Below are 8,020 nucleotides of genomic sequence, written 5' to 3'. Positions count from 1 at the left end.
TCTGGGAAGAGGGACTGATTGTTAAACCATTCTGAGAATTGTAGCTCTGTGAAGGGAATAGGGCTTTTCTAACAACTCTTAACACCTTGACCAAACTACAGGATGCTTTGCGGAAAGCCAGGAGTGTTTAAAGTGGTATGATACTGCTTTAAATATATAGTGCAGAAGGGGTCCATGACTGCTAAAGTGATATAAATGTATTTAAAATGTATGATACAGGTATGATCCAATTGGATAAAACAAAAGTTGTGGTCTTTGGTTATAACCCTCTTTTGCTGTTTATGGGAAGGGGTTGTTGTCCAGTTCTGGGAGTTGATAAAAAAAATCCAGGCTACTAAGATGACATCAGTGGCGTGTGGGAAGCTCTCCACATATGAAGATGTGGAAGTAAACAGATTTCTGGCCATTTTGAAAATCAGAGGGGGGGAATTCTCACACTTCCTATGGGCTGTGAAATAGGGATTGCAAGGAAATTGTTCAAAATAAGATTCTTAGGACCATCCTGGGAACCCCCACAAAGGCATTTCATCTCAGCAGAATTTCTGAGAACCAAGACTCTCAGGCCCATAGAAGCTAAGCTTCATTCTCTTCACAGGCTGCCCCTCCTGCCACACTTTCCCTGTATTCTCGCTCTCCTTGCCTGAGCTGGGGATGGTCCTCTTCTGGTGTAGAAAGAAACCTGGCAGTTCTCACTGTGAGCAGCTGTCTCTTTGCCCGTGATCCCAGTTATTTTGGAAAGGGCTTTAGTGTTTACAGTTTTCAGGTCAGTCATCTAGGGTACTTACTGTTTAATAATCCACCACATATTGACCTAAATGGTCTTTTTGTGTGTGTTTGTGAAGGAATTAGACCAAAGGTGATAATGAGCAAATTAGGTTAAAGGGTTATTTGTCTCTTTCAATCATGTAGTCAAAGAAACCGTCCCTGCAGTTATTCTGCGGTTTAGGTATATGGAGCCCCAAGCATTATTTTGTGTGGACATGTTCCAATTGTTCCCTTAAAAACCCCTATTAGTAACAGGAAGGATTTAGACATTCTCTTGAGGAAGAAAAGCTACAGGGTATTGAAATATGAATGAGCCAAGCCTAAACATGCTCATAAACTAGCTCATGTTTATATCCAAAGTTAGGAGAGAAACTGCCTTTTTCATTATCTCTTGCTTCCAAGCAAAGATAACAGGAGCCATCCAACTTGTTTGCCTGCTTTATAAGAGGCTAAAAGTCACGTTTTATTTTATTTATTTTATTTATTTATTTCATTTTTAAACCGCCCATAGTGAATAGCTCTCTGGGCGGTGAACAAAACAAGATTAAAATACAATACTACAATAAAATTACAATAAAATCAGCAACAAGTTAAACGAAAAAAAAAAATTAAATGAAACACATTGAACATTAAAATGCCTGGGAGTATAGCCAGGTCTTAACCTGGCGCCTAAAAGAAAGTACTGAAGGCGCCAGGCGTATCTCCACAGGTAGGCTGTTCCACAGTTCGGGGGCCACTACAGAAAAGGCCCTAGATCTAATAACAATCCTCCGGGCATCCTGATGAGTTGGTACCCGGAGGAGGGCTTTGGATATTGAACGAAGTGAACAGGTAGGTTCATAGCGGGAGAGGCGTTCCACAAGGTATTGTGGTCCCACACCGTGTAAGGCTTTATAGGTCAAAACCAGCACCTTGAATCTGGCTCGGAAACAAATAGGCAGCCAGTGCAGGCGGGCCAGGACAGGTGTTATATGCGCAGACCAGCGGGTCCTCGTTAACAACCTGGCTGCCGCATTTTGCACTAGCTGAAGTTTCCGAACGGTCTTCAAGGGCAGCCCTACGTAGAGCGCATTACAGTAGTCCAGTCTAGAGGTTACCAGAGCGTGAACAACTGAGGCGAGATCGTCACTGTCCAGATAGGGGCGTAGTTGGGCTACTAAACGAAGATGGTAAAACGCATTCCGTGCCACCGAGGCCACTTGAGCCTCAAGCGACAAGGAAGGGTCAAAAAGGACCCCCAAGCTACGAACCTGTTCCTTCAAGGGGAGTGTAACCCCATCTAGAACAGGATGAACATCCACCATCTGGGCAGGTAAAGAGCTCACCAACAGTGTCTCAGTCTTGTCTGGATTAAGTTTCAGTTTATTAGCTCTCATCCAGTCCATTATCGCGGTTAGGCAACGGTTCAGCACATCAACAGCCTCACCTGAAGAAGGTGAAAAGGAGAAGTAGAGTTGCGTGTCATCAGCGTACTGATGGCAACGCACTCCAAAACTCCTGATGACCGCACCCAGAGGCTGCATGTAGATGTTAAAGAGCATGGGGGACAAGACCGACCCCTGAGGGACTCCACAATGGAGAGTCCAGGGTGTCGAGCAATGTTCCCCAAGCACTACCTTCTGGCGACGATCCGCTAAGTAGGAGCAGAGCCACTGCCAAGCAGTGCCCCCAACTCCCAACTCCGCGAGCCTCCCCAGAAGGATACCATGGTCGATGGTATCAAACGCCGCTGAGAGATCAAGGAGAATCAACAGGGTCACACTCCCCCTGTCCCTCTCCCGACAAAGGTCATCATACAGGGCGACCAAGGCTGTTTCAGTGCCAAAACCAGGCCTAAAACCGGATTGAAACGGATCCAGATAATCGGTTTCATCCAAGAGCGCCTGGAGCTGGCCGGCGACCACCCGCTCCAGGACCTTGCCCCAAAAAGGGACATTCGCCACCAGTCTATAGTTGTTCAAAATATCTGGGTCCAAAGAAGGTTTCTTTAGAAGAGGTCTCACTACTGCCTCCTTGAGACTACCAGGGACTACTCCCTCTCTCAAGGAGGCGTTTATCACCTCTTTGGCCCAGCCGGTGGTTACAGCCCTGCTGGCCTTCACCAGCCAAGATGGGCAAGGATCAAGGGCAGACGTAGTCGCCCGCACCATTCCAAGCACCTTGTCCACTTCCTCGAGCTGCACCAACTGAAACTCATCCAACAATGAAGGACAAGACCGCGCTCTGGACACTTCAATGGAGTCATCTGTCATAACATCAGAGTCTAAGTCCCGACGGATGCAAGCAATCTTATCCTGGAAGTGCTCCGCAAATTCGTTGCAGCGAGCTTCCGATGTTTCCTTAGTATCAGGAGGGCCAGAATGTAAAAGCCCTCGTACCACCCTAAAAAGCTCCGCTGGGCGGCAAAGAGATGATCTAATGGTGGCAGCAAAATATGACTTTTTTGCCGCCCTAACCGCTTTTACATACAACTTAGTGGAAGCACTCACCAAACAATGACTACATCCGTCAGGAGTTCGCCTCCACCTGCACTCTAGCCTCCTTCTCTCTTGCTTCATCACTCTCAGCTCCGGGGTATACCACGGTGCTGTTTGAGTTCTGCACCGAAGGGGGCGTGCGGGAGCCATCATGTCAATGGCCCGGGTCATCTCCGCATTCCACAGATCGACCATGGCCTCGACAGGAGCGCCAGTGCCATCAGCCGGAAAAACTCCCAGAGCGCTCTGGAAAGCAACAGGATCCATAAGCCTCCGGGAGCGGACCAACTTAATAGGTTCCCCACCTCTGCAGAGGGAAAGGGTTGCCGTGAGTCTAAAGCTCAGCAAGCGGTGATCTGTCCATGACAATGGAGTAGATGAAAAATACCCCACCCTCAGATCACCATCTCCATGACCAGTGGCGAAGATCAAATCAAGAGTATGTCCTGATACATGCGTCGGGCCAGTAGCAACTTGAGACAGCCCCATGGTTGTCATGGAGACCATGAAGTCCTGAGCTGCCCCGAACAAGACAGCCTCGGCATGAATGTTGACATCCCCCAGTACCACAAGTCTGGGGGATCTCAACAATATCTCCGAGACTATCTCCGTCAGCTCAGCTAGGGAAGCCATTGGGCAGCAAGGTGGGCGGTACAGCAATAGTATTCCCAATCTGTCTTCTTGGCCCAGCACAAGATGAAGACACTCCAAACCAGTCGCCGTCTGGACAGGGTGCTTAGTGAGAGAGAAAGAACTCCGATAGACCACAGCAACCCCGCCTCCCCGGCCCTCAGATCTACCACAGTGCTGCACCGAATACCCAGGTGGGCAAAGCTGGGAAAGAGCAACTCCTCCCTGCTCACCCACCCAGGTTTCGGTAATACACACAAGGTCGGCACCCTTCTCCACAATCAAATCGTGGATAAGGGGGGTTTTATTAACGACCGACCTAGCATTTAAAAGCAGCACCTGGAGATCCGAGAGCTGGCTGACAGTACAACCAACAGTCCTGTGGATAGGAGGAGAACCGGAACAAGGCACAGACACAACTTGTCTGGGACGAGTTCCCCTTACCTGGCACGTTCTCCTCCCAACGCCATACCTCCCATTACCCGTCACAACGTTAATTGGGGCCCCCGAAAATCTCCCTGTGAGGCCCAAGGCATGTTCTCCCAGGCACATCTTAAAATAAATCTAATACAGCAAAACACTTAAACAACATAAACACAAACACACATTCACTCAATCTCATTCACACAACAACAGACAGACAAACAAACAAACAAATTAAAATACAGCCAAACTTATTGCAAGTTATAAAACGGAGGGGAGGCGTTCCTGATCCCAAAAATAACGCTAAAAGGTGATTAAAAGGTGTTAAAAGAAACATATGGTGGCGGAGCTCCAGCCGTAGCGAGCTCTTATGCCGCCATCTTCATTATGCCCAGCAGCAGATCTTCCCAGTACAAGCAGTTCAATGAGAAGCGCAGCAATGATGACAATCAAAAGAAGACAGGAGCAAACAGCAATAATAGCTCTCACTCCCTGGGCAGCTGGAACAAATGCTGTGTGTAAGAACCAAAGTAGCAGCCACAGCTGCTCTCTTTCTCTAAGCAGCAACAATGTTCCTCTTCCTGTAGGCAAAAAGGTCTCCACACGTCCCTCAGTCCGCAGTCAACATATCCCTCCAAAGGGTAGATGGAAAAAATAAACCACGGCTGGCTAAGGTTCCTGGGACCCAATCCTGCTGGATATAGTGCAAATCAAACAACAGCAATCCAACAGGGAGGGATGATGATCTTGTTTTACATTTCTTTATTGCTGTCGCCAAACTACAGATGCAAAGAGAGACACATCTATGTGGCATTGTTCTTCAAAGTAGAATCATTTTCTTGGTTTTGGTTTTACCTTGATAATGTTGTTCATGTCCTGTTTAAAACGTTAAAAGGGAACATTACCTGGGTTAGAAATAATATTTTCTAGATAAAGACACACTTTTGAAATTGAAAGCTTTTGAGAGCTGTCCAGTAACTGCATTTATCCAAAAACTGTCTTGAAAATGCAACGGGTGATATTCAATGTTAGCCATAGAGTAGACCCATTATCCTTTGATTTCAGTGGGTCTACACTGTGTATGATTCAGCTAGCTATCACCCAATGTAGAAAGCCAGCAGTTCACTCCTATATATCTAGAACTGAGGGGAAAACCCAGGCAACTAAAAAAAAAGGAAATTAAAATATTTTCTAGCCTCCATTTATCATTCTGAGAGTTCTATAGATGGCATTTTTATCTACGATAATTGAAAACATATTCACTGGAAAGTGTGTGTGGAATACTACGCTGAAGACCTGCTGGCTGAGGGGCTATGGGAAATATGAGTGGTGGGAACCAACTAGACCAGGGGCTCCCAAACAGTGGCAAGCTTCACCCAGGTGGTCCACAGCATGTTCACATTAAATATTCATATTGATTTTTAGTTTTATTGCTTTTTTATTTCTTATATTGTATTTTACTGCATTACAATTTGCATTCTATAGCATGCAAATTGTAATACAATAAAATATAAGAAATAAAAAGCAATAAAAATACAATTAAAAATCACACAGCATCTCACACAGAGCATTACAATTGCTACAATAAGCAGAAAAATAATTTAAGTGGTCTGCCAAGACCCTCAGCAATTTTCAAGCGGTTCATGAGAAAAAAAGTTTGGGAACCACTGAATTAGATCTCTTTGCAACTTCTCCCCCCCTTTCCAGTGGCACAGAGTAAATAAATAATGAGAAACTGCAGATTCTGAAGAATCTTGAATTGAAAATCTTTAAGTATTTGCTTCCCAATTCACTGAACACAATTCCAGTCAATATTTTCCCTTGTACATAACATTTCCCTCCTCGCTTCATTTGAGTCTATAGTGGGGGCACATTTGTTGTCACATTGGCGAAGATGAAAGATTCCAGTGATTTGACTTCTGTTTTATGGAATGCAGAGAGACAATAAGCAGAGGTCTTGTATTGCTCCCTGGGTGATGCAAAGCAACTCTTATGGACCACCTAGAGAAGCCAGCAACAGCAAGATAGCTTTGCCCTTCCTGCCAAGTTATACACCTCAAAACATTCAAGGCTTATCATTCTTAACCATTTCTAAAACACGAAGAGACTGAAGAACTCCAAAAGGATCTGGATGAATGAGCAATAAAGCTGCAAATAAGATCCAGACTGCACTCTTATACCCACTCCCTAAGCAAGCTCTGTTGAACTCAGTGGAACCCACTTTTGAGTAGACGTGTATATGTTTGTGCCATCAGATTACAAGATTGCTGTAAACCACCCAGAGAGCTTTGGCTATGGGGCGGTATATAAAAGTAATAAATAAATACAGTAAATAAATAAATAATCAGTGTAAGTAAGTAATCCTAACTTCTCATACATACACAGAATGAATCTGAACTGGTGCTGAGAGATCTTAGGGTTGTGCTACACAGCTCGATAAAAGTGTCCTCAGTGAGTGGCAGTGGCACAAAAGGCAAATTCTGCACTTGGTTGTAGTCACTGCTGCTAAAGGTGGCATAACCAGGTTTTGAGTCTAAGGGGGCAATTACTTTTTCCCATGGCTGCATTTAATAAATAAATGAAATAAGTTTTCAAAATCAAAATTGTGTGTTGTTTGTTCACTCAGCTTCTCCTTTCTCTAATATTAGGTTTTGGTTCAAGATCTGATAACATTGTGCCCAAAATATGCAACAATGCAGAAAATCAGATAGGGGGCAAATACTTTTTCACAGCACTGTATAGTTCTCATATCTCAGAAAGGATCATAATGCTGCAAAAGGTGCAGAAAAGGTCAACCAAAGTTATTAAGGGCAAGTCATTGGAGTACCTGTCTTATAAGGAAAGGCTAAACTCCATAGATTTATAAATTTATGAATGGTGTGGAGAAAGTGGGTAGAGATGTATTTTTCAGTATCTCTCCTAATATTGAAACTGGGGGTTAGCTACAGAAACTGACCAAAGGAGAGTATATGTGTGTGTGTACTTTGTACAGCACATAATCAGCTGACAGAACTTGTTGCCACGAGATCAGTGATGACCGCTAGCTTGGATGGCTACAAAAGGGGTTAGATAAATTCATGGATGATAGGTCTATCAATGGGAGTTAGCCACAACACCTAAATGTTACCACAAGGTTGCTAGGGGTCTAACAAAGGGTAGTTTTGTTGCCCTGCTTGGGGGCTTCCCATAAGTATCTGGCTGATCAGTAAGGGACTTGGAATGCTGACCTTGTTCTAATCCACCTGGAGTATCCTAACACTCATAGCACTTAAGGCTGCAGTCCTAACTCCACCTGCCTAGGAGTAAGCCCTGCTGAATTCAACAGGACTTACATTCATTCATTCATTTCCCACCCTTCCTCCCAGCAGGAGCCCAGGGCAGCAAACTAAAACACTAAAAACACTCTGAATCGTCTTAAAAAACAGACTTTAAAATATATTAAAAATAAACATATTTAAAAACAAAAGCTTTAAAAACATATTAAAAAGCAATTCCAACACAGATGCAGACTGGGATAAGGTCTCAACTTAAAAGACATGTTGAAAGAGGAAGGTTTTCAGTAGGCACCGAAAAGGTAACCGAGTTGGCACCTCTCGAATAAGGGGAGGGAATTCGAAAGGGTAGGCGCCACTACACTAAAGGTCTGTTTCCTATGTTGTGTGGATGGACCTCCTGATAAGATGGTATCTGCAGGAGGCCCTCTCATCTGCAGAGCGCAGTGACTG

The sequence above is a fragment of the Rhineura floridana genome, chromosome 4, assembly GCF_030035675.1.
Source record: "Rhineura floridana isolate rRhiFlo1 chromosome 4, rRhiFlo1.hap2, whole genome shotgun sequence".
NCBI lineage: Eukaryota > Metazoa > Chordata > Lepidosauria > Squamata > Rhineuridae > Rhineura > Rhineura floridana.
The sequence above is the reverse complement of the archived record's forward strand: the minus strand, read 5'-3'. Positions refer to the sequence as shown.